We start from the raw sequence: 27,787 nt of genomic DNA, 5'->3' as shown, positions 1-27,787 counted from the left end.
CTTGATGGCCTTGAAACTCGACTGAGCGTCTGGCCAAGGGCCTAAAATAACGTCCTCCGACAACGGTGCGCTGTCGAGACGCGTAAGGTCCATGACCAACCTATCACGCTCTTCCGCAAACTTAGGGCAGTCACAAAGCACATGACCTATAGTCTCAGTCACATTGCACACCTCACAGTGTGGAGACTCGGTGCGTCGCATGAGGTGCACGTATCCGCGCGTAAACGCTACCCCCAGCCTTAGTCTGTGCAGAAGTCTGGCACAGCTTCGTTGAATTTTCGGTGGTAGCCTAAAATTCATGGTGGGGTCCAATCTCTGGAGTCGTCTGTGGCGATTATCCGGATTGTCCCAGTGCTTTTCTGTCAATTTTCGGATGACACTGGAGAGGAGACAGTTGGCGTCCGCTCTTGAAAAAGGAATTGAAAGCAGTGACTCTCGTTCTTCGAGTGCTTTCTTCGCTTCGGCGCCGGCCAGTTCGTTGCCCTGTATACCACAGTGACTGTATTGCCTCTCGGGGATGGGCAGGTGCTCCCCACGCACGCTATTCGTCAAACCGAGCTCCCCGTGGATCATAGTTTACACTGTAAAAAATTTCCGTAATTTTACGGTCAAACCTGCCGTAAAAATTACGTAGACCGTTCAGTTTCATGAAAAACGGCGGAATTCTACGTAAAAAAACGGACGTGAGCTCTGTTTTTGAAATACGGAAAACCGTCCGTAATTTCATGTGGAGGGCAACTGAGCATGTTAAGAGCGAAAAATCACCACGCAACGAATATAAAGAAAAGACACGGCCCACGTTTACCAGCTGTTACATAATATCACCATAGGTAACGCTGCTTGAACATTATTCATAGGCGAATCGTAAGTACGCACACACAAACGGAAGAGGTGTCAGTGGTGGCGCTGCTTACCACCCTTCATCGCTTCTACACCACGGGTTGCATTTCTCCGCCGCAACAGTACAGAGTGGACAGTGGCTGGAAATGGCGGTGTGTGGTGGTGGTAGACCTGTTGCATTTGGGATTTCACTGAGAGAATAAGAAGGAATCGACGATGGACTGCTACGCAAGTAAGTAATTTAAGTGTCCTTTTTGTTGTTGGTGCACGTCGCGCGTGCGAAATGCACCGCGATGGCCGCTGACGGGCTCAACTGTGTTGTGCGAGCATGCCCTGTCAATGCCCTGTAACGACATTCCCGCTTGGCCGTAAGGATTGATAAAGCCGCGGCATTGCGAGTCTGTGATAAATGGTGTAGCGTTTGTTGTGCTGATTTCATATAGAGTACATTGAGACGCGTAGGCAACATCAGCGACGATGTCGTCTGTAGCAGTTCGTTATCGGCTGTATGTGGCAACTGGTTTACTGACGTTGGCATTCCAGTTTTGCAATGTGTTGTGATGTGTTCTTGGCATTCCAAAATAAAGTGAAGTTACTGTTCTCCTTAGCAATCTCTCACGGCGCGTTGTAACACTATGTTAGCCGTATTCGGCGACGCATTGCATCACAGCGAAATTCTATTTTTCCTTAAGCTTAGGACGCAGTGTGCTTTTCGTGCATAATCGCTGTGTTCATACCCGTAATTGAAAGACTGCTTCTGGAATTGAAAGTCTGCTTGTGTATGAAGACCTCATGGAGCATGTTGCATGCGATGCCCCTACATCACAGTGAATGGACGGTGTAGCGTGCTTGCTGCCGTAACCTCGTGCGGTCTGCAGTGTTAGGTAACACTGGTGTAACACGGTGTCTTGGAACACTTTGGGATCGAACCCGAGCAATCGTGCGCGATCGCACTTGAAAGTGTCCGCGTGATACCCATTAAGGGTCGCTGGAGAAGAAATTGATTATTTTGCTAGCTGGTAATCGGCATCAGATGTTTCGCGAATTTTTGTTTTTGTTTTGTTTTTACTTCATACAGCTACCAGGCTGACTATCAACGTTCTGACGCAATACGTCAGCATTTAACGTAATCTAGGAGTGGATTGCCATGTAAATTTTGCCCATCTGCGGCCGTAATTGTAAAGCAAGTGCATGTGATAAGTAATTTTTAACGTAACCTTGACACAGAATAGCGGTGCCCAAAAGTGTGTAATGGACATCCAAAGTTACAAATGTTACAAACTGGTATAAAAAAATCAAAAGATGTGTCAACACTGATGTTAAAGGCTGGTTCTAATACTGACTGTCTCTAATTGCGTAGACTAATTTTCAGCATATATGCATCAATACAATAATTATTCTAAAATACATGTTGTGAGTTATGTAGAGCAAAATGTCTGCTGTTTTGCCGAATAGAAGGTGCTTCATGAAGTCTTTTCTTTAAATAAGTTGAACGATACAATTGAAGACACCAAGCGATACCACAGCAATCGGTAATTCGGTGACAAGCTTATGTGCAAGAGTATTTGTATATGAAAATGTTTTTGCTTTACTGTGGACGACCAGTCTGAAAATACCTGATGTTATTTGCTTCACTTGCAGCTATTGCACCAGTGAAGGATGTCTGTGTGCCAGTTTGTGCACAATTTCTCAGCCAGCGGGCCTGAGAAAGTGTGCCACAGCAATCTGTGTAGTGGTGCTCTTTGTTCTGGTAAGCTGTGCCATTCTATTGTATATCTGTCTTGCATATGCAGTCTTATTAGACAGTGATTGCAAATGTTGGTGGAATGACGAGGCCCATGCAAGTAGAGTAATTTTTGCAGGTGCATTCAAAGGATAATTGATTATTTGTTTTCCTGTGGCAACAAATTGGTTCAGTATGAGCACGTCAACTTGAAAGGGATATTGTTTCATACCTGACTTGGTTGCACATATGAGTGGTGTTTAAAAAACACTTATAGTGCCAGAGTTCAAGACTTGAGGCAACAGATAAAACACACACCAATAAAATAACTGTTTGTCTAGTGTTGGCTTAATGAGTATGCAACAACACTGCACACTGATCGTTAGCACTGTCATGGCTCCATGGTAACTAAGATTAGCCACGAATAAGCTCACTGTGAGCTAGTGTTGAGCTAACTATAACAGGTGAGTATGCGATGATGTAATTAAGTGCAATATTGGAAGGCAACGTAACAATGTAAAATTATAGCCTGAGCTCGCAGCTATGCTGCGTGGTCAGGCGACCAAAAGATATGAATATTTAAAAGGGAACGAACAGTGCTACTGCCAGTACGAAGTGACAGCGTTGTACACAGCAACGTATTCCCTTTGTCGTGTCTGTAGCCCTGTTCAGTTCCCTTCTAAACATGCACCAACAAGCAGCCCAATTCAGAACGCTCCAGCAGGTTGATCTGAATACTTCAATTTGCCAAGCAGGTTAAGTGATGACACGCTAGCATAGTGGGAGATATTCTGAAAGTTATGTCTGCTATGAAAATGTGTCATGAAGATACTTCACTGCTAAAAATTTGGTGTACCACTGCACAAAGCGGCATCAATAGCTATGTTGCTCCCCCATGTTGTGTCAAGGGTCTGTGCATGTTTTGTAAGATAATCCTTGAGTCGTCGGCCGGTTTGTCCTACATGATTATGGCTGCAGGACAGTGGCATATTGTAAACAGCACCAACCGTAGTACCTATGAACTCCAGCACATACTTTTTGATGTAAACTTCACGTGTTGCCCTGGTCCGGTTAGCATTTTGTACGTGCCCAGATTGCTTGGCACTGAAAATAAAAAGGCAGTTTCAACTCTCTGAGTAATTTGCTTGAATTGATGGTTGCCTTTGTGTACAAATTGCATAACAGTCATAGGCCTTGGCTTTCTCGAAGTTGTCTGACCTGAGACGTGAGCTACATTCAACTCCATTAAATGCTTCTTGGCAATGCATGCTAAAAGGCAGTGCGAACGCACTGTTGAAAGCAAACGTACTTGGTAATGGAGGCTCCCCTCCACGTCGGGGTGGTACAAAGTGTTAAATGTGCTCTCCGGTGTTCCTGCAGCAACAACATGCTTCAGTGTTCAGGTGCACCAATAGAAAAGGTAGAAACACCTTTGAGTGCAGGGAATAGCTCCAGCTCTATGCTCACCACAGAAAATCTTCAGGCCCAGATAGTGGAGCTTGCCTTTCAGTAGTAGTTTTGCTTACTTGAACATGCGTGGCACTTTGTAGCAAACATTAAAAAGTTGCTCAACCACTTTAATTGCGACTTTTCACTGCCGAGAACACTGTCAGCTAGTCGTAAAACACTAGCTGCTGTAAGAACCAGTGTAGTAAAGGTATTCTGCTTCATTGGAAACTTTCTACCCTATATGACGTGAAGTAAGCCTACTAAATGGGTTGAGTGATTTGTTTTCTGTCTTCTCTACGGTGCTAGATGAGCTCATGGAAGTGGGAAAACTACCTTTCAATGGATGAAGTGCCAACAGAGACAGCACAGTCAGAAAGAACAAAGACAGGACAAGGTGCTACTTGCAACTGTTTATTGAGGTCAAAAGCACTGAATATATAGCCATGGGGAGAGGGGGAAGAAAAAAAAAAGCACTGATTACGTGAATGCACATGTGCAAAAATATGGAAGAGTCATATGAAGGGAATCATAAGATTAACCAAAATCTAAAACTTATCTAAAAACATGCGTTTATTTCTGTAAATAGTCGGAGACGGGGTGTCGACACAGGCGTCCCCTCTTTTCTTAGTCTGGTTGGCCTCCAAAAGTTCACATGCCACAGTGTCTTTGCTTTTAAACATGATTGTTGTATCAGGAAGCCTTGCTTCACGTGCTTGCTTATTCTCATTCTCACATGCCTTGCAATGAAGCAGCAAGTTTGAGTCATAACCATTTTTGAGTGAAAGCTTGTGCTCCTGCAGGCGTTCATTAATACATCGGTCAGTTTGTCCGGTTTACTCCTTCCCACACTTCAGCGGTATGCAGTATACGACCCCTTCTCCGTACTTCACAAAAGCTTTTGTGTGTTTATTAGAACACTCTACTTTCTTAGTCATCATATCCAACCAGACGGCACAAAGTAGCAAGTTTTGGGGGCTCGGAAGAAACCACAGGAATTTTGTATTTCACAATGACGTGTAATATTATGCGCTGCTTTGTGAGAATACGATATCACCACTGGTTTAGCTTTCTTTTCCAATGTTTGACCTTCTTCACTGCTTCAGTTTATTTCTTTATGCACCTTCTTCAACAACGCCTCCGAAACTTTGCTCAAAACCAAACAAGGAAAGCCAGCTTTCTTCATCTTCAAAATCTGTTCGTCAAAGGTTTTGTGTGCCTTATGACAGCACAATTCTTTAAGGGTAAATTCAAGGCACATAGTGGCAATCGCATGTTTAACAGTCTTGGAGTGCATAGACTTATACTGCAACAATTAATTGCAGGGTCGGTATACCGACCTCGTGCCCACAAGGAATTTCTGCCGTATCCAGTGGCGATACCGTATTCTCACGAAGTGGCGCGTAATCTTAAACACGTCGCCGCAATATATAAAATTCCTGTGGTTTTTGCTGCGCCCCGAAAGCTTGCTACTTTGTGCCGCCTGATTGGATCTCATGACTCTAAAAGTAGAGTGTTCTATTAAACATACAAATCCTTTTGTGAACTGTGAAGAAGCGGTCGTATACCGTGGAAGTGTGGGAAAGAGTATATCGGGCAAACTGGCCGATGTATTAGTGAACACCTGTGGGAGCACAAGCTTTCGCTGAAAAATAGTTATGGCTCAAACTTGCCACTTCATTGCAAGGCCTGCAAGAATGAGAATAAGCAAGTATGTGAAGCAAGGCTTCATGATACAACGATCGTGCTTAAAAGCAAATACACTGTGGCGCATGAACTGTTGGAGGCCAACCAGGTTAAGAATAGAGGGGATGCCTGTGTCAGCATGCCTGTGTCTGAATATTTACACAAGTGAATGCATGTTTTCAGATAAGTTTTAGATTTTGGCTAATCTTATGATTCCCTTCATCTTCTGTGTTCTCGTGCATGTGCCTTCACACAAGCAATGCTTCTGTTTTTTTCTTCCCCTTCTCCCCATGGCTACATATTCAGCTGCTTTTGACCTCAATAAACAGTTGCAAGTAGCGCCTTGTCCTGTCTTTGTTCTTTCTTACTGTGTTGTCTCTGTTGGCGCTTCATCTTCTGAAAGCTCTGCACCAAGTAGCCCCACAACGTGTTCTACTGGAAAACTACCACTAGACAGTGATCTTCCATTTCTTGACCTCATTGTTTTCTTTGGTGAGTGTCATGTGCGCTGCATCTGTGCCCCTTCTTTTAAGGAGGGAATTCTGCCTTTCGCATCAGCGCACTGTTCGGCTTAAAGCTCTGTCACAGAAGCACGAAATAGCATCCTCAACAAGTCGAGGAGAACTTATATACCCAGGTCTAACATTGGCCTACAGTGGTGTGACCACTGTTAGATCACATTCAGAAGGTCAGCCATAGTCTCAAAAAGACTGTTGGGAGAGCTAGAACATTTCTTTGTCACGTCAAGCAATCTGGGTTCAAAAAGGTGAATCAGACCAGGCCTTGACGCAAAGTGTAGCAAGAGGCACATGCAGCAGTTCAAGTGTGTGGTTGTTTACAACATCCCGCTGTCCTGCAGCTGCAACTAGGCAGGACAAATAGGCCTAATATTTATTTGTGTGATTGTGCGTGCGTGTGTGTGTGTGTGTGTGCGTGCGTGCGTGTGTGTGTGTGTGTGTGTGTGTGTGTGTGTGTGTGTGTGTGTGTGCAATTAACCAAAGTCTTAGCCTGCGTTTGTGTTGTTTGGCCTTCTCCCGTCGTTTCGTGTTGTCCCCAAGTAATCAGTTGGTGTCACATTCTTATAGAATTTGCAGTTATGAGATTCATGCTTTGGAACATGATCAGAAGCTACCTAATGGATGACATAATCCATCTACATGTGTTGGTGTAGATAAATGTGTCTGTGCAGTAGGAGTAGGGCATCATATGTGCTTGTTTAGCACTTATGCACTTTTGTTTCCAGAGCTTGTGACACAGTTATTCAAACTATGTCTGTAAAAACAGTGCTGCACGTTGCAAGGAAATGTTACAACACTTGTAGGTGAAGCTCGGTGTTGTGAGAGGTTATAGAGACTTGCTTTCAACTTGCTTTTTGCAAGTTTCTAGAGCATTTTTTAAAGATGCTTATTTAACTCCCGCGTGCATCGTGTTCATGACTCGCTATGAAACTGTCAACAAGTATGTCCTTTATGCCATCCGTTTCTAAAGATTACATGAATATAATTAACCCTTTGAGGGTCAATCTTTTTCACCATATTCGACCACCCAGGTTCGATTTTTTTTATTGCAGATTCCAATTCTTAGGGACTTATTTCGAAAAAAATTGACCGTAATTTTTCTAGGGTGTCCGTAAAGCGAGAAAAAAATTATTTTGTGTTGGTACATATGTACTCTGTATTCATGAATAACAATAATAAAAAAGGAAATAAACCTATAAGAGTAAAAAATTTGATACATTGTTATAGTTCAAAGCTTTGAAAATGTGCACACGAGAATACCTTGCAAGACTCAAATGTTCCTGCTCTTACACTAATATGTACTATTATGAGCAATATGAAAAGGAACACAGGAATGCGTAGAAAACACCCTCAGACCCAGCTGTATGGGTGATACGCAGCGGCCACCATCGGAAACAAAGTGGAAAGGGGGACGCTGTTCTAACAGCTGTTCGCACTCCCGCCATGTGTCTGCAAAGTGCGGAATTTCGCATCGCCAGAACACTGTTCGATATTGCGTCACTGGTAACCTTTTGCGTCGAATCGTTACAAAAGATAGCACTGTTCCAGACTTCGATATTGATTTATGGTAAATCTTCTAAACCGGGAAAATATGGTCTTTAAGGGTGAGTTCCAAGTTAGTTTATTGGCACTTGCCGAATATTAAAAAGATATTGAAGCAAATGAAATAAGGCAATAGCGTTATCGCAGCTTATCCTCGTCCTTTGTTTTGTTCGTTGGTGGCCTAATAATGCGTCATGCCACCGTCGACTTGAACGATGGCCTCCATTCTTTGAGGCAAAGACGCGTAGAGAGCCTCGATGAATACGGTATCATGCTGAAGGCGCTTCCACTCATGTTCTATTGCTTCCCATAGTTGGTCGGAGTTCGCCAATTGTAGTGAGCTCTTCGAAAGGTTCACTTTCATACGGCCCCAAACGTGCTCTATAATGTTCATGTCGGCACCCTTCGCGCACCACTGAAGTTGCATTACCCCTCGCTCTTCCAAAAGGCGCGCCACGTTCTTCGATGTGTGAATGGGAGACAAGTCCTGCTGGAAAAAATAACACCCATCTGGGTGCGGCCTGTTCAACACATAAGGGATCATCTGGTGCTCGAGCAGAGTGCAATACGCAGCACTGGTGAACCTCCCATCAATTCTCGCCAGTGGGCCTAGGCCTGCGTGGGAAATCGCCCCCCAGATGTTCACAGACACGCGTCCACTGGCGGCCACCTCCTGGATATTCTGCGGACTAAAGCGTGTGTTTGCGGTCCACCACACTCTCTTACGTTGGTCCCAGCGGCTCGAGAACGTGGACTCATCAGAGAAAATTACATACTTCTACCCACTCTCGCTCCAGCTGCGGTGTTCAGTGGTGAACCTCAGGCGAGCCGCTTTGTTGGTTGCGGTGAGCAGAGGTTCCTGTGCGGCGATGCGACTTCGCAGTCCTGCTTCTCTAAGCCTTCATCGTACCATGCTGTCGTTCAAGTTGTTCAAGCCAAGAGCACCTCGAACGTCCTTTGCACTTTGAAATGGTTTGTCGCTGACGGCAGCCACGATGCAAAGGTCTTGGTCATTCGTTGTCGATCGAGGTCGTGTGCGGTGCGGCGCATCGTTTATGCGTCCTTCGTCTCGGTAAGCCTGGATAATCCGGTTGACCGTTTTCAATGGGCGGCTTGTCACGAGAGCAATATTGCGCTGTGTATAACCTCTTTTAGACATTTCTATTATGTCTTCCCGTTCTTTAAAAGGTACTCGAGGCATCTTGAGGTTACAAATTCAGAGTTGACTGCTCTGCGTGGGCCACTGCAGTGTGCGACGTGAATTTTTCTGAACGAACTTCGTGCAACAAAGTCGCACGAGAGGCAGTTTGTCAATGTTCTTTTTAAAATTTTTTTCTGTATTCTATTCCTCTGTCGTCATTGGTTCGAGCGTCGCCGCTGTTCGAGGTGCCACTGACAACTGAGTGTGTCTATTCAAATAAAGAATCGGTTTGAAATACAGGGCAAACTTTTTCTCGGAGTATTATCAAGCGGTTGCACGAAGAAAAAAAGAGAATGAAAGAAAAGAAAGTGAATCGGTGTAAGTCACTGGCGACGATCTCACTGTCTTATCGGCTGTCGGACGATCCATGACGTAAGCTGCTCCTTTGTAGAAATACCAGCGTGGTGGGAGTGCCAACAGTTAGTGGAAGAGCGCTCTCCTTTCCCCCTTCGTTTTTGACAGCGTCATCCGCGTATCGCTCCGAGTCTGTTTGCCACACGTTCCTGTGTTCCCTTTCATATTGCTTATGATAGTACATCCATAGCATAATCGAACTGTGTAGGTGCACGCACTCAAGAAAACTGTGCGGTTGTGTGCCCATCAAAAAAGCAAAACGTGTACTAACTTCCGCTAATCTTCATCTTATCGCCAGCCAGATGCAATTAGCTTTCGCGAATCTCAAAAAAAAAGGAGCAACAGAAGCGCATGTACGGCAGCATCCTTCCTATGCGCACCCCTGCGAGCACTAAATGAGCGAGAAACAAGCAGTAGCCTTTTGAGCGATAAGCACAAGAAGCCAAAACCGCCCGCGAAAACAAAACCCAAACCGCCACCCGCCCGCGCGCACGCCAATGCGCAAGCGGTAGTACATAGACGCGCAGGAGCAAACTAGCGCTAAAACAAACCATGCAATGAAAACTGAGAGAGTGAGGCGTGCAAGAGAAATTCCCTGTATTTCCACATAGTGGCAGCACATGACAGAAAAAAAAAGGTTAGGAAATTGTCGCGCTTTTTAAACCTACAGACAGCGCCGTAAATATACGGCATCGACCATTTTTGTACTTCGCGGTGCGGTATATTTACGTCATTGACCCTAGAAGGGTTAAAGAGTCATGCTCCTTGAAACAATTTCCCGTAACAACATTGCAAAATACCAGCTGAGGGTCTCGCATCTCTTACATATGCTGTTTTGCACATCATACTTTAATAAAACTGCATTTAGTAGCTGCACAGCACAGGCCCCATTTTGTTTTATCACAGTTCTTTGTCTTTTCTCCCCCTGCCCCAGGTCTTATTTCAACAACTGCTATCTGCAGGCCATCATAAAATTGCTTCAACATTGTTGACAGATTCCAATATCTTTTTTGGACCATTCTCTCATGTGAACCAAAGAAAATTAACTTGATTAGCATGACACGAGGATGAATTCGAAATAATTTATTTATTGTACTTGCTTGGTAGCACTGAACTATTTCTTTAATCAATATAATGCTTACAATTCACCTTTGTATTGCTGGGTGCCGGTAGTGATATGGTTAGTTATTCACCAGAAAGGATCCTGAATTTTCCACCTTCTTAGTGTAGGTTAGACGCTCACTTGTTGCACTTCACAAAGAGCAACTTGTGGTTGCTAGGAAATAAAAGTTTACTGAGAATTTTCATGCATCCAATTTGATTCTGTGTACTAGCATGTTTGTATTAGCATGTATTTCATAGAGTTGAGGCTCCATAAATGTACATTCTGTCATTCAATGTCTGTGACATGGTTAAGCAGGTTGACCATATCTAATTAGAACTTCCTATGTTCTGGGGCACTTGTTTGCAACTTAAATTATGTGGTTTGGTGCTGTCAGTGTAAGCCTAATGTCGTTTTTTGTTCTCCCAGGAAGGATGCAAGCATTGCTGAGGAGCCATTTGACCTGCCGCCACACTAATATTGTATTTGGTAAGGTCTATTACAGATCTTATTTCGTGTAGTACGTGCTATCGTTGTGTACAGTGTGTTCAAAACTTCAGTAAGTGGGCTGTTCGACAACAGGTGTTTACAAATTAATAATTATAAAAGATCTTCAAGGTCATTAGCGATACAATTGCTGCTCACTGCTGAATTTTTTTCCAAATTAGATGATGAGCCATCCAGCAAGTGCGGCTCTCCTGGCTAATTATACAAACTTTCAAATACGGTTAATTTTTTATCACAAGTGTACAGCAGTCGGGGACAACTGTTCACAGCGACAATTTCATAATATTTACTTACATGCAAAAGTGAGTCAAAGGTCAGGTGTACTTATGAAGTTTTATGAAACAAGTTCATCATCATATTGCTTACTTCATTGGAAAGTTTGTCGCGGAATTCTCACTTCTATGAACAGATCAACAGTTGCCGAACGATGGTCGTCTCTATAGCCAATGTTTGGGCAAGAGGCTTGTCTTCAGAGCACTAACTAGGGGCTTCTTTGCCATGCAGCTTGAGCTGACCAGTATGAAGAGATTACATAGGATAGGAACACAAAGCATTAGTGGGCCTCTTCGATTATCAGTCCTTGACAGTCCTGGATTGCTTAGCACTGCTGTCCCGCATTCGATTTTCTCAATCACTCTCAGCTTCGGACGCCCCATCCACCAGTCCGAGAGCAGCCAGTATCGCATTCGTTTTACCAGAAGTCACAGACTCTGTGGACTCTCAGAGCTGTCAGCAGATATTTGTTCTGACATATGCAAGTAGCTAGCAGACGGCGGCTGTCTTAAAAAGATGCACGCGGGCTTGACGCCATGTTTTAAAAGAGGCTGTGTGTTTATGTGTACTTTGCGCGTTCCAGACAGCAAATATCATGCACTCAGCTATCGCTTCCGTTAAATAGATGCTTCGTGTGCCATAATGCAAGGTTTTCATGAGTGGTCTAATTGCTGCAACCTTAGTCCTTGTGTTTTTTAAGACAAAGCACAGTGATCAGGCGCAAATGCTTGCTTTTCTTGATGTGTTTCGTGAAATCTGTCATGCTCATTGCTATATGCATAGTAAACAGGTAGATTTCGCTTTTCAGATGAGTGAAACTGGTGCACGAGGAAACGTATCATATTGCATGTAGATATTTAATGCTGGTAGCTGGCATGGCATACAGGGTGTTTCACGTAACTTGAGCCAAACATTAAAAATATGCAAATGCCACGTAACTGGACAGAACCAAGGTAATGTTGTTTGCCCTCGCTTCGAGATACTCATTTCTTTTTCATTTTGCCAGATTAAATAATTAGTATTCGGTAATTAATCAAATTCTCAAATATTATCATTAATACATGCTACATAAAAGTGTTTTTCCTAGCGTGAAAGAAGCCTGCAAATACACACTAAATTGTTGCGTGACTGTCCATTCGCAGCACTTTGCGTGTATTCGCGAGCTTCTTTCTCGAAAAAACACTTCTACACGGCATGTCTCGAACAACACAAAGCTGTATGGGGAGCTTTTCATGTTGCTCTACAATTTTCTCATGGACACTTCTAATCTAGTTATAATATTTGAAAAGTTGATTAATTAACGAAGTTGAAATATTTATTTTGGTCGAATGAAAAAATATCTATCTCCAAGTATCTCCAAGTGACGGCAAACAACATTACCTTGGTTCTGTCGAGCTACGTCACACTTGCATATTTTTATTGTTTGGCTCAAATTACGTGGGACAACCTGTATAATCAGAGCTTCACCGATTGCTGTTGTCATGTGTGCTGATCCTTTCTGTTACCCAAATTCGAAATTTCGCTTTTGGATGTGCAGGATTAGTAGACAGTGTAGACGCGCTTTGTCCTACACACACGTCAGGCCTTTAGTAGACGGTTTCAAGAGCTTTGAGGATATTGGCCTGTGCTTTGTGGGTGAACAGTGATCTAGCACAACCGTGCTTTTGCTTATTTTTGTGTGGCAATGACGCTTAAATTTTACAGGAAATGAATGAGCTGGCTTAAATACAGCGGTTAAGGGGCCCGAAGAGCGAGAGCACGATGTAAACTGAGCTTTGTTAACATGTTCAATGTGCTCAGGCTGCGATTCCATTATGCAAGCTTTATGGTTGTGCCGGCGACATGGCCTCTGAGACTGCATTATTTTGATGACCACGCTACTGAATTTGCTGGGTAGGGCGCAATCTACAAGTAGCTAAAAGCATGAGGTCACGGGATTGAATCCCGTCCACGTTGGCCGCATATCAATGGGGGCAAAATATGAAAACACCCATGTACTTAGATCTAGGTGCACATTAACGAACCCCAGGTGGTCGAAATTTCCAGAGTCCTCCACTACGGCTTGCCTCGTAATCAGAAAGTGGATTTGGCACGTAAAACCCCATAATTTAAGTAGCTAATAGCGGACAGCAGCAGCCAGGAGAGCGACCTCCAATCACGGTGCTTTCAAACAAAACCTCGGACAGTCCCAGGCAGCGGGATCACATGACTGTGATGCGCCCTTCTATCAATGCTAGCCAGACCAGAAGCCGCAGGTGGTTTGCGGACAGTCTGGGACTGCATAATTGAAGGGGCGCAGTGCTCTCACATACATTATGTCCACTGCGGGATGAAGGCCTTTCCTAGTAATCTGTAAATATATATGGCTTGCGCCAACTGACTCCATCCTATGCTTGCATATTTACAAATTTCTTCATGGTGCCTAGTTCTCTACCGTCCTCAACAGCGGCTTTTTTAAATTTATCATGCATATCATTTTTGTTGTTGCGTTGCTTGTTGAGCAAACCTTCATTCTCAAGCTCCATTTTTATCATGCCAGGTTTCAGTCTCTTAGGTTAGTTTTATCATAATGCAATGATGGTACTTTTAAGACTAATGGTAAGCTATAGATGGTGACTCAGTAATGTGTGACTTAAGTCTTCTAAACAATTTATAATCTTTAAATTTTGTGACTTTGTGACTAACTGCCTTAAGTTACGTACTTCATTGCCTTCTTGCCCTAGAAAATATAACTGGTGCCTTCTTGCAGGCCTTTAAAGTGGCAACATGTGTACTGCAGACAGTAGGGCATGTTCAGATAAATTCAACTGGACATGCCTGGCGATCACTTTTAATTTTGATTTAAAAGTTTTTTTTGCTGCCCGAGCCTGGCGACAATGAAATTAACCTTAGTTTTCCAAGAAAAAAAAAAGGTGTCTCTGCAAAAAAACAATATAGAATGAACTTTTTAGTTAGAAGCATTTTTCCTGGATTTTACCGAATCTGCATTTTGGATAGATCCGAAGGAAATAGTGTTGTCGCTGCGGGTTTAAAAATATTTTGTACCAGACTGCAAGCCAATAGCAATAATTTCAACTAATTACCACAGAGTATCCCCACTACGGTATAAAGAAGAAAAATTTTGGAACGAAACATTGCACAAATTGACCAAAGTTTTTTTCTTTGCATTTACTAACAGCACGGAATTTGGCCATCCTGTTGCCATGAGTCGCAGAAATTTGAGCAAATAGCTCTGTCCTCATTGGCTCTCAAAATCTACGGGAAGTGCTCATGGTTAGGCATGTTAATGAATTACTCTACTTTAAAATTTTTTAGGAGAGGCTTGATTCATTTCAGAAATTTCTTGAATTAAGCGCATTTGCATGAAGCAATGCAATCTAGAAAAATATGTTGCATTATTTGTTTCGTTATGGGATTGCAAGTCAAGAAACGGACAGAATAAACAGTACTGCCTGCCAGAGCCATGTATGGAGTGCAGGCATAATTGCAGGCTTCTTTACAAAAAGGACAAATTTTTTAGTGAACACAGTGCAATATTATAACTTTTTATGAAGATGGGAAGGGTATGTTGATGCATTCACGACCGTAACTTTCAATTTTCACTGCTTGAGTAAAAAGAATATTACACATTGATACTTCTTCCGTGACACAACAAACCATATCCGAAAGGGGCTGACAGCTGTTGTGACACAGTTGTGGTGCAAGCATGGTTTTTTTGTATTGTCGCTATTCTACCAGCCTGTCAGCTGGACAATACCTTTGGCTTGCTTGTTCTGCGTCGGAAGTAAACAACATGCATGGTTTGCGCTTGTTTCAAGAGTGCTTAATTGTTTTGGGAAACAGTAAAATCTGCAAGGTTGTTTAATGGAATAGTGAAAGTTGAAAACTATGGTCTGCAGTATGTGGCCATGGCAGCTCTACCTAAATATGGGAGAATCTCCGAATGTCATAATGTGCACGTGACATCTTTGACTGTTCCAAGCAAACCATCAATTGACTTGGGTCCTTTCTATTTGAAGCTTTTTATGCTATAAGGCTACGAATGAATAGATACCAACATGGCTGAGTCTGAACCATTTCTTTTGACAAGAGCACTTGTAGTGACAGTTGTGAATATGAAATCATTGTTTATCTGAGTAACAGTAGTGATGATGGTGGTAAATAATTGAACAGCCTTAATTGATTGGTGTTTCTTACTTTTCAGGCAAAGCCGAAGGCCTCTGCAAGCAGCCAGTCATTCCAAGTCTCAACCAATCCTTCCTCTAGTCACCCAATTTCTAGTGTCTATGCGGAAAGGATTTGTGCAAAACTGGACACGGGACACTAAAAAGGCGACAAGGACAGGCGTAAACTTCCAACCGGTGTTCGTTACAAAAAGGTATGTATATGTACTCTTGCACACTTGGTCATAATCTGTTACAATCGTGCAAGTCAACATGGTCATCACAAATAAACAAGCGCACCAAGGCCTAAGGCGGCTTCCCGCATACAGACCCCAGATATTCAGATTCTTTAACAGTCAGTGCTATAGGGATGGCTTGTTAACGCTGTTGCATTCTGCAATAGCCGCTGCCTCAATGATGAGTCTAGTGTTTTCTTTCACACTGCTTGCTATTATTTCTGTTTTTTTCAAACAGTCGATGACATTTGCATTGACAGCAATGGACTCCAAGGAAACCTCCTTTCCCGTTTTGTACTTTCCGATTATGTTCCTGTAGTCTCAAGTTTAGGGAACTTCCCATTTGTCCCACGTAACGCTGCCTGCAGGAAGGAGGTATGCTATACACTATTCCTCTTGAGCATTTGATGAAACCCTTTCTGTGCACAATGTTGCATGATTTTGATTGTCTGCTGACAGGGCTGGTTTTGGCGCATAACTTGGATAGCTTGCGGGGTGCGGAAGAAATGACCAAGACTGCAGTCTTTTGGCCTATTTTCTTTAGTTACATCTATGTGATACTGTTCACAGGAATCTAGCAGTCATCCCATACATTACGCTATCTTGCATAAACTAAAGAAAATAGGCCAATGGGCGGGAGTTTCGGTCGTTTTACCCGCACCCATCAAGTTATCTCAGTTATGTGCCTAAACCAGCCCTGTCAGCAGACAATCAATTTCATGCAACATTGCTCACAGAAAAGGTTTAGTCGAAATGCTCAGGGGGAGTAGTGAATAGCACACCTCTTTTCTGTGGGCAGCGTTACGTGGGACAAACGGGAAGGTGCCTAAATATGAGACTACAGGAACATAATACAAAAGTACAAAAGGGAGAGAGGGTTTCCTTGGAATCCACAACTCCCAATGCAAATGTCATGCACTCTGAAAAAACAAATAATAGCAAGCAACGCAAAAGAAAGCACTAGGCCCATCATTGAGGGGACAGATATCGCATAAGGCAACTGCGTTAGCAAACTATCCCTAGCGTTGACATTAAAGAATTTGCATACCTGGGGTCTGTATGTGGGAGGCCGCCTTAGGCCTTGGGGCGGCCTTAGTGCGCTCTTGTAACTGATTATGATCAAGTGCACAAGAGTATATATACATGCCTTTTCGTAATAAACACCAATTGGAAGTTCGCACCTGTTCTTGTCACCTTTTTAATGTCCTGCGTTCACTCTTGCGATGGTCACTTCAGCATGGAATACCAACTAGCCCGGTCTCATACACTGCTTTTTTCAGTAAAGCAGAATAAACACAGGTTTTTTCAGATTCAAGTGGCTTGTTCTTTCTCGAACACAAATCTGTATGTATGCTGTGTACATGTTGGGTGTAGAACCCAAGTGCAACATGACAACACTGACACGAAGAATAAGCGGTGTAGAAAACAATTACACTAGGAGGAAACATGCAAACACAGCACGTTCTGTCTGGTGTATTTCCTGTGTGCTATGATTTCTGCCCCATTTCCAGCTATATCTTAAATGATGTTGCAAGTTATCCACATTGTAATGTACGACTTGGGTGGTTCATTGCCCAAAATAACTTATTCCAATGAACGAAACAATTTGGCTCAAGAACACGAGCATTCAAGTCCCCGTTTCTTCATTACCAAAGTACGGTCATGTACTATAATCACAAGTACGGGGCTCAATTTACAGCATTTCCGTCTTACGGAACTCACCGTTTTTCTTATTTGCAAAGTACGGTCGATTCTGTTATCACAACTACGGAGCTCACTGTTTTCCATTTAACGGAAATAATTTTACGGGCTGTCCGTTCTACGGAAACACCGTTTTCCATTTAACGGAAATAATTTTACGGCCTGTCCGTTTTACGGAAACACCGTTTTCCATTTAACGGAAATAATTTTTACGGCCTGTCCGTTTTACGGAAACACCGTTTTTCATTTGACGGAAAAGTGTCCGGCAACGTTTTACCTACACCTTTGACCGTAAACTGAAGAAATTTTTTTTACAGTGTACTTTCAAAGCAAATTCAAACAAATGAAGATGATCTATAAGTGCACGAGGTGAAGACGACATCGCAAGGGTCCCTCAACAGCGTCAATAGGAGCTCCAGAGTTGCTTCCAAAAGGGATGAAAGGAAATTCACAGGCACAAGTTGGAATTAGTTGACGCAAACCAGAGGTAATTGGAGGTCGCCGGGAGAGGCCTTAGTCCTGCAGTGGACCTAAAATACGGTAGTAATCAGAATGATGATGATGATGATGATATTGAGATGCCATGGCATAACTTGCACACCAAAAAAGGACAGTTTCTAAATTTCTTTGAGCTTGTTAGTGGAAACCTTAATGTACATATGATCTCGAACTGAATGCGAAGTACCGGTGTCTGCCTGCCAATTATGCACTATAACGTTAATATTGACACGTGTATTTATATTTATCGGGCGACCAGGTTTCGCCACCTAACAAATCTTATCGCACAGCGCGGGACGCGCTTGCATGTATCCGAAGTTTCTGGAAAGTTATCGATGCTTCTGTCCGCAGTCTGTTATCGCCGAACCTTGTGTTATCTGATTTATTCGCCTGACGCGAATGATGTAGAACTTTATGGAAGGCACGCGGGTCCCAACGATTAGTCTGGAACATTCGACGACTCTGTATAAAAGCCGACGCGCTTGACCCGCTGATCAGATTTTCGACGATCGCCGAGCGTGTTCGCCGCTATCGTTGTGCTGTAAGTGTAGCCTGTTTTGTGGGCACAGGTTCGCCCAATAAAAGTTAGTTTTGTCATTCACAGTATTGCTACTGTGTTATTCAACGTCACCACCACGTGACATATGGTGGAGGTGCTTTTGGTTCATGTACCGGACGCCCCCGACAAGCCGTGATCCAAGCCCGGACCGTAAAGAGAGCACTAACGTAGTCACGGAACATCGAGTAAGCCGTCGTCTACACCAGCTGCCCCCGGAGCACGGACTGCTTCCTGAGAAGACCAAGAAGATTATGGCCAAGGCAACCCCAATGGCAGCCCCAGTGTCCCCCATCGTGCTGCAGCAGCCCAGGGAACCACCGACGTTGCGCGGTTCCACATTTGAGGACCCCGAAAGCTGGCTGGAAACGTATGAGAGGGTCGCTACGTTTAACAGCTGGGCAAGCGACGACAAGCTGCGACATGTCTATTTCGCATTAGAGGACACCGCCAGGACGAGGTTCGAGAATCGAGAAGCCACCTTGACGACGTGGGACCTGTTCCGCAGCGGCTTCCTGCAAACATTTACAAGCGTCGTGCGAAAAGAGCGAGCCCAAGCTCTACTGGAGACCAGAACGCAGCTGCCGAATGAGACGATTGCGATCTTCACTGAGGAAATGACCCGTCTGTTCCGCCACGCCGACCCGGAAATGTCAGAGGAGAAGAAAGTCCGCCTACTGCTGCGTGGTGTAAAGGAGGAACTTTTTGCCGGAATGGTAAGAAGCCCACCGAAGACCGTCGACGAGTTCCTTCCTGAGGCGACGAACATTGAGAAGACACTGGAATTGCGGAACCGGCAATTCGACCGACGCACCAAGCCAACAAGCTACGCCGGCGTTCAATCAGTGGCCACCGACGACCTGCGCGAAACCATCCAGGCAATCGTACGAGAGGAGCTTCAGAAGATCTTCCCTTCATCGCAACCTCAAGCGGCCTCAATCGCCGAAGTTGTCAAAGAAGAAGTCCAGCGATCGCTCGGAGTTCCCGAGGTACAATCACAATCATCGCAGATCCACCCAGAAGCGATGACCTACGCCGCCGTTGCACGCCGTCAAGGTCCCCCTCCGCGACCGCGCCAGGGCCCTGTCACGCCGCAGTTCCGTCATCCGCCGCCGCCGCCACCGCCAGCACGACCACCCGTCGCCCAGCGCACCTACGCTAGGAAGACGGATATTTGGCGCGCCCCCGACCACCGCCCGCTTTGCTACCACTGCTACCGACGATGCCCATACCGGGAGATGGGACTGCGAGGTTTCGCCGTCAACGCTCCGCGCCCGCAGCAAGGTGAACGCCCTCGCGATATCGCCGACTACCTCGCCGCTACTCAGTGGAGCCCCCGACGACCGTCCCGTTCGCCGTCACCAGGCCGCTTCCTGTCGCCGCAGCGCCGACCATACACTGGCCCAGCCCGGGGCCGGTCAGCGAGCCCATATCCGGAAAACTAAAAGCAGCAACCGATGGAGGTGCGGTTGCTGTTCGTCGAACTGACGAAGATCCTCCGCCACCGACGAAGACGACGAAGATACCATCTCGACGACATAATAACGACACGCCGCCGTCCCCGACAAAGTCAGGCAGCCGAGACTACGCCGACTAAAGACGATTTGACGAAGCGACGTTCCAGCTTCAGTTCAACCCGACGCAGCCGTGATCCGACGCCAAGACCTAATTGCAATGCCAGACAAAGAACAACCGATCTCGATGTGCTTCTCGACGGCCAGGCAGTCACCGCTTTAGTGGACACAGGAGCCGATTACTCCGTCATGAGTGGACCCATCGCCGCGCAGTTGAAGAAAATTAAAACTGCATGGGAAGGCCCTCAAATTCGGACCGCTGGAGGACAGCTCGTCACGCCGACTGGAATCTGCACGGCAAGAATAACCATTCATGACCGGACTTACCCTGCCACCTTCGTTATCCCCCAACGGTGTTCACGAGACGTCATTCTCGGTATGGACTTCCTGAACCAACACGGCGCAATCATCGACCTGAAGTCGAAGTCAATAACGCTGTCAGAAGATCAAGCGATACCGCCGAAGAGCCCTCGTAGTCACCACGCCTTGAGTGTGCTCGAAGATCAAGTGGGCATCCCGCCTCGCTCCAGCATTGTTATTTCGCTCGGCACCGAAACACCCGCTGACGTAGAAGGCGTCATCGAAGGCGACCAACGTTTACTGCTCGACTGTGAAATTTGCGTCGCAAGAGGGATCGCTCGACTGCACGGTGTAAACACGAAAGTGTTGCTGACAAACTTCAGCCAGGAGTTCAAGCACATCAACAAGGGCACGACGATCGCATACATCGAGGAAATTCAGGAAACCAGCGATGCCTTGTCCTTTGGGATTCTGTTGCGTCTACCCCGACGGCCGTAGTTCCCGAGCCACACTTCAACATAAATCCAAGTCTCCCCGTGATTAAGCAGCAACAGCTCAGAATTCTGCTTCGACGATACAGACTGCTTTTCGACGTCATCAAGGATTCGACTAACACCAGTCGCAAAGATCGCATAATAACCGAAGAGTGCGCTCGACCACTACACCAGAGCCCTTACCGAGTTTCGACGCGAGAACGCGAAGCCATAAGACAACAAGTCGACGAAATGCTGCGCGATGACATCATCCAGCCGTCGAAAAGCCCGTGGGCGTCTCCAGTTGTTTTAGTGAAGAAAAAGGACGGAACCCTACGCTTCTGCGTCGATTATCGTCGACTGAACAAAATCACGAAGAAAGACGTATACCCCCTCCCACGGATAGACGACGCATTGGATCAGCTCTGCAATGCTAAATACTTCTCATCGATGGACCTCAAGTCTGGCTACTGGCAAATAGAAGTCGACGAAAGGGATCGCGAAAAGACCGCCTTCATCACGCCAGACGGCCTCTATGAATTCAAGGTTATGCCATTTGGACTGTGCTCGGCGCCTGCAACCTTCCAGCGCGTGATGGACACGGTTTTAGCAGGATTGAAGTGGCAGACCTGTCTTGTTTACTTGGATGACGTCGTCGTCTTCGCCGGAAATTTCGACGATCACCTTAGGCGGCTTGCAACAGTACTAGAGGCCATCAAATCATCAGGGCTCACTCTGAAGCCAGAAAAGTGCCGCTTCGCTTACGACGAGTTACTGTTCCTAGGCCACGTCATCAGCAAATCCGGAGTACGCCCCGACCCGCAGAAAATAGCTGCCATCGCAAAGTTCCCGCAGCCCATCGACAAGAAGGCAGTGCGTAGATTCCTTGGCATGTGTGCCTACTACAGGCGCTTTGTCAAGGACTTTTCACGCGTCCCTGAGCCGCTAACGCATCTAACCAAATCTGATGTCGAGTTGAAATGGCAAACGCCGCAGGCCGACGCATTTCAAGAACTAAAACGACGCATGCAGTCACCGCCTGTACTCGCACATTTCGACGAAGACGCCGATACCGAAATCCACACTGACGCCAGTAGCCTAGGCCTCGGTGCCGTCCTAGTCCAGAAGAAAGACGGACATGAACGGGTGATATCTTATGCTAGCCGGTCGCTGTCAAAAGCGGAAGGCAATTATTCTACGACTGAAAAGGAATGCCTCGCCATCATTTGGGCTACAGCAAAATTCCGCCCTTACCTATATGGCAGGCCATTCAAAGTCGTCAGCGACCATCACGCGTTGTGTTGGCTAGCTAACTTGAAGGACCCTTCAGGACGGCTGGCGAGGTGGAGCCTCAGACTGCAAGAATATGACCTGACGGTGATCTACAAGTCCGGACGAAAACACTCAGACGCCGACTGCCTATCACGCGCCACCATCGATCCCCCGCCGCAAGACGACGAGGACGACGACGCCTTCCTTGGAATAATAAGCGCGGAAGACTTCACTAAACAGCAGCGAGCCGACCCGGAGTTAAAAGGCCTCGTCGAGTACTTGGAAGGGAACACCGACGTTGTCTCTAGGGCATTTAAGCGCGGGTTGTCTTCGTTCACGCTACAAAACAACCTGCTCGTGAAGAAGAACTTCTCACCAGTCCGCGCCAGCTACCTTCTTGTTGTACCGTCAGCGCTGCGTCCAGAAGTACTGCACGCCCTACACGAAGACCCAACCGCTGGGCACCTCGGATTCTCCCGGACGCTGTCGAGGATACAGGAAAGGTATTACTGGCCGCGTCTCACCGCCGACGTCGCCCGTTACGTCAAGACATGCCGAGACTGTCAGCGGCGCAAGACACCACCGACAAGGCCAGCAAGATTACTACAGCCGATCGAACCTCCTCGTCAACCATTCCAGCAGATTGCGATGGATTTGTTGGGGCTGTTTCCGACGTCAACATCCGGGAATAAGTGGATCGTCGTGGCGACGGACTACCTCACCCGCTTCGCTGAAACTAAAGCTCTACCAAAAGGCAGCGCAGCCGAAGTGGCGAAATTTTTCGTCGAGCACATCCTGCTGCGACATGGTGCCCCAGAAGTCCTCATCACCGACAGAGGAACGGCTTTTACAGCAGAGCTCACCCAAGCCATTCTGCAGTACACCCAGACAAGTCACAGGAGGACAACTGCCTACCATCCGCAGACGAATGGTCTCACGGAACGCCTGAACAAGACCCTCGCCGACATGCTAGCAATGTACGTCGACGTCGAACACAAGACCTGGGATGCCGTCCTGCCGTACGTAACATTCGCTTACAACACGGCGGTGCAAGAAACAACACAGATCACGCCGTTTAAGCTGGTTTACGGCAGGAATCCGACAACGACGCTCGACGCCATGCTGCCGCACGTCACTGACGAGGAAAATGTTGACGTCGCTAGCTATCTCCAGCGCGCTGAAGAAGCCCGACAGCTCGCCCGCCTGCGGATCAAGAACCAGCAGAGGACCGACAGCCGACACTACAACCTCCGACGACGCTTTGTCGAGTACCAGCCCGGTGACCGTGTTTGTGTTTGGACCCCTATACGCCGACGAGGACTGAGCGAGAAGCTTTTGCGTCGCTATTTCGGACCGTACAAGATCATCCGACGTATTGGTGCACTGGACGACGAGGTCATTTCGCTGTCCGCATTTCAGACGGCATTTCGCTGTCACAGCGGCGCCGCTCACGACCTGAAATTGTCCACGTTGTGCGGCTGAAGCCGTACCACCAGCGTTGACGAACTTTGGGACTTCGCGTAACTGACCTTTGGACTTTGTTTCTTTTCGTTGTTTTGTTACTTGTGTTTAATAAGTGGCCTTTTGTGTTTCGCTCTCTTTGTAGCATCGGGACGATGCTTTTTAACAGGGGGGTATTGACACGTGTATTTATATTTATCGGGCGACCAGGTTTCGCCACCTAACAAATCTTATCGCACAGCGCGGGACGCACTTGCATGTATCCGAAGTTTCTGGAAAGTTATCGATGCTTCTGTCCGCAGTCTGTTATCGCCGAACCTTGTGTTATCTGATTTATTCGCATGACGCGAATGATGTAGAACTTTATGGAAGGCACGCGGGTCCCAACGATTAGTATAGAACATTCCACGACTGTATAAAATGCTTCAAAGTGTTGTTTACACTGGCTTTACTCAACAAAGTATAACAAAAACATAGACGTTTCGCCACCTATGCGGGTGGCATCGTCAGTACACAATGGCAACAAATGAGAAATACATCCTATTTATCTATGAAAGTGCCGTAAACATCCGGCAGGGGTCCACGGTTAGAGTTACATGAAGATTGATTACGACGGTTGAACCATGATTCTACGAACTTTCTTGGGCCCCATCGGTGCTCCCGTGCTAGTGTGGTTACATTGTTAAAATCAAACATGTGTCCCTTTGATAAACAATGATCAACCAATTCTGTCTTGGCACGTGTAGCATGGGTGGCTTTCGTAGCATCTCTTAGATGTTCCTTGATACGGGTGCGACGTCGCCGCCCTGTCTCGCCAATGTAGCTGGCATCACAGTCCGAGCAGTTGACCTTGTAGACGACACCACTTTGTTCGTCCGGAGGTGTGCGGTCCTTTGGCTTCGGGAACACGTTTGCCAACGTGTACGAGGGTTTAAACACAGTTCGAACACCTAAAGGCCGTAAAGCCCTGCGCACTGCTTCTGATACACCGCGGACATACGGAATGCACACAAAGGAAGCTGGCCTTTCGGCCTTGCTCTCACGAGGTTTTTGCATGCGGCGCTGCGTATCATTGACAAAGTGCTCAGGGTAACTCCGCTTATGCAAAAGAGTGGCCACATTCGTTAATTCTTGCTCCCTCAAAGTTTGCGTTGACGAGAGCGCATCGCAACGAGACAGGAGAGTGCGTACCACGGCATGTTTGTGTTCTATAGGGTGGTGAGAGTCAAAACTCAGCACACTCCCGCTATCGCAAGATTTGCGATATACGGCTGTCTCCACCGAACCTCCTTCGCTCCGTTGTACCAGCACGTCTAGAAAGGCTAGGCTGCCACTATTCTCCGTCTCACATGTAAATTGAATGGCATGATGGACTGCATTAAGCGCCTCATGCATGGCACGCAGGTTTTTCTTTTCGACAATCACAAAGGTGTCATCTACATAGCGGCAGTACATTTTGACCGGGAAGGGTAAGGACGTCATCGCAGCCGTTTCCACGTGTTGCATTAACAGATCAGCCACGATTACAGAAACAGGACTACCCATCGGGACGCCTTCTATCTGGTGATATATGGTACCGGCAAACGAGAAATATGTTTGCTTCAAGCAGAACCTAAGCAGAATCATGATGTCGTCAACAGTCAGGGAAGTACGGCTTTCTAACGTACAGTCCTCCTGCAGGCGTTTCTCAATAATATCCGTAGCCAATGCTATCGGCACATTCGTGAACAAGGACACTACATCGTAGGATACCATAACATCGTCGTCCCGAAGCTGCTGCTGGCGTACCGCGGTAACAAACTCTTTAGAATTCTTGACCGTGAACGTGCTCCCTTCCGCAAGCGGCTTTAAAATTTCAACCAAAAGCTTAGACAAGTTGTATGTCGGCGACCCAACAAAAGAAACAATAGGGCGTAGTGGGCAGCCGTCTTTGTGAACTTTTGGCAACCCGTAGGCTCTCGGCGTTGCTCCGTCAGACGAAAAGAGTCGACGGTACAGCGACTGGTCGACCCTTCCTTTCGTTTTCAAGCTGCACAAATAGTCGACCAACTGCCTTTCGCAACTGGAAGTGGGGTCGTGCTGTAACTTCTGAAAGTGCAGAGGATCATCCAAAAGCAGTTGCGAAAGGCAGTTGGTCGACTATTTGCGCAGCTTGAAAACGAAAGGAAGGGTCGACCAGTCGCTGTACCGTCGACTCTTTTCGTCTGACGGAGCAACGCCGATAGCCTACGGGTTGCCAAAAGTTCACAAAGACGGCTGCCCCCTACGCCCTATTGTTTCTTTTGTTGGGTCGCCGACATACAACTTGTCTAAGCTTTTGGTTGAAATTTTAAAGCCGCTTGCGGAAGGGAGCACGTTCACGGTCAAGAATTCTAAAGAGTTTGTTACCGCGGTACGCCAACAGCAGCTTCGGGACGACGATGTTATGGTATCCTACGATGTAGTGTCCTTGTTCACGAATGTGCCGATAGCATTGGCTACGGATATTATTGAGAAACGCCTGCAGGAGGACTGTACGTTAGAAAGCCGTACTTCCCTGACTGTTGACGACATCATGATTCTGCTTAGGTTCTGCTTGAAGCAAACATATTTCTCGTTTGCCGGTACCATATATCACCAGATAGAAGGCGTCCCGATGGGTAGTCCTGTTTCTGTAATCGTGGCTGATCTGTTAATGCAACACGTGGAAACGGCTGCGATGACGTCCTTACCCTTCCCGGTCAAAATGTACTGCCGCTATGTAGATGACACCTTTGTGATTGTCGAAAAGAAAAACCTGCGTGCCATGCATGAGGCGCTTAATGCAGTCCATCATGCCATTCAATTTACATGTGAGACGGAGAATAGTGGCAGCCTAGCCTTTCTAGACGTGCTGGTACAACGGAGCGAAGGAGGTTCGGTGGAGACAGCCGTATATCGCAAATCTTGCGATAGCGGGAGTGTGCTGAGTTTTGACTCTCACCACCCTATAGAACACAAACATGCCGTGGTACGCACTCTCCTGTCTCGTTGCGATGCGCTCTCGTCAACGCAAACTTTGAGGGACCAAGAATTAACGAATGTGGCCACTCTTTTGCATAAGCGGAGTTACCCTGAGCACTTTGTCAATGATACCCAGTTGAAAAACACAACAGGAAATTTTAAGAGTCTGTCGTATTTTGGGACGTTGTTTCTGTAGTTCTGTTGCCTGTAGTTCTGTTGCCTGTAGTTCTGATGTCTGTAGTTCTGTTGTCTGTAGTGTGACGTCCTGTAGTAGAAAGTTGTGTAGTTCTTGATTAATATTTAATAAAAAATTGACAGAGACGTCCGTAAGGTTATGTAAATTTGTTAGTACAAAAAAGAAATAAAAGTAAAAAAAAATGAAAAAAAAAACGTCGTCGCCTAGGATTCGAACATGCGACCTCACGATTCCGAATCCGGCATCTTACCACTGCACCACCCCTGACATGCTTTTCGGGTGTACGTTTTGGCCATGTGAACAGTACGACGTGCCGATGCGCTGATGTTTACATTTGCATGTTGAGAGCCAAGATCCGCTATCACTCCACCGCGTCAAGTGCCGCATCTCTAGAAGAGCAAGAGTGTTCGTACCATCGACAGGTACATCTTGCAGTGCTAGAACATCGATTTTGATGTACGATATCCTTATTAAATAAGCAATTCAGAAATAGACAACGTTGCCTTTTAGAGGTATTACTGCTACTTTCGACAGTTGTCTCTCGCTCTTTACACTTTTGAGCGCGCATATAATTCGTGTGTTCAATGCAAAATAGCTACATGAACATTCATGGATGAGAGTTCTTTCTGACAGCATACTGGCTTCTTACGGCAGCACTGTACCAGATTAATGAGACCCGAGCGAGACAGCTTTCCACGCAACTTTGTGGAACAACCCAAATCTTCTTTTCCGCTTCGCATAAGCTTATGAAATATTCCTGAGAAATTAACTAATGTGTCAGTGTAACAGCACTTGTAAGTCCACAGGCCTGTGTGCCACATCTTACGAAAAGAAACGGATACGCAGCCATTCCCGCAGATGGTATGATTTTGATCAGCGGCCGATTTTGAGGAGGCCGGTAGGGCGTTGCTGGTGCTGCGTCGTCACGGCACAATTATAACTATTCGCCACGTCGACTTTATTACCGGTGTCGGTGCCATCAGCATTGCCGGCTTCAGAGAAGTGCGATTGAATACCGCGCAAGTGAAAAGTACAGTGTACACCACCGATGCGAAAACATACAATTTTAAAGGACCGCGACGGAAAGCGCTTCTGTAGCGACTTCGGAACTCTTGGCCGTCGCGACCGAATGTTTCTGCTGCGACGTCAGAATTGGTGTCGTAACGTCGGAGTCGCTGTCAGG

The 27,787-nt window shown here is 46.2% G+C and overlaps 1 protein-coding gene and 2 long non-coding RNA genes across 17 annotated transcripts in view; 2 read left to right on the top strand and 1 right to left on the bottom strand.

The window, feature by feature from the left end:
• The window catches only part of LOC135908575 (E3 ubiquitin-protein ligase Topors-like), a 323,708-nt gene that overhangs the window by 117,452 nt on the left and 178,469 nt on the right, over positions 1-27,787 (bottom strand). The window lies entirely within an intron of this gene.
• LOC135908595 (uncharacterized) overlaps positions 1-27,787 on the top strand; it is a 41,194-nt gene that overhangs the window by 10,234 nt on the left and 3,173 nt on the right. The gene's annotated exons all lie outside the window — the stretch shown is intronic.
• Positions 959-16,901, top strand: LOC139050124 (uncharacterized). Its single transcript, XR_011508800.1, has 4 exons — positions 959-1,072; positions 2,482-2,590; positions 10,842-10,901; positions 15,397-16,901. It is a non-coding gene; the product is annotated as an uncharacterized lncRNA (long non-coding RNA).

Source organism: Dermacentor albipictus, chromosome 9 (genome assembly GCF_038994185.2).
Source record: "Dermacentor albipictus isolate Rhodes 1998 colony chromosome 9, USDA_Dalb.pri_finalv2, whole genome shotgun sequence".
Lineage (NCBI taxonomy): Eukaryota > Metazoa > Arthropoda > Arachnida > Ixodida > Ixodidae > Dermacentor > Dermacentor albipictus.
The sequence above is the reverse complement of the archived record's forward strand: the minus strand, read 5'-3'. Positions and strand labels throughout refer to the sequence as shown.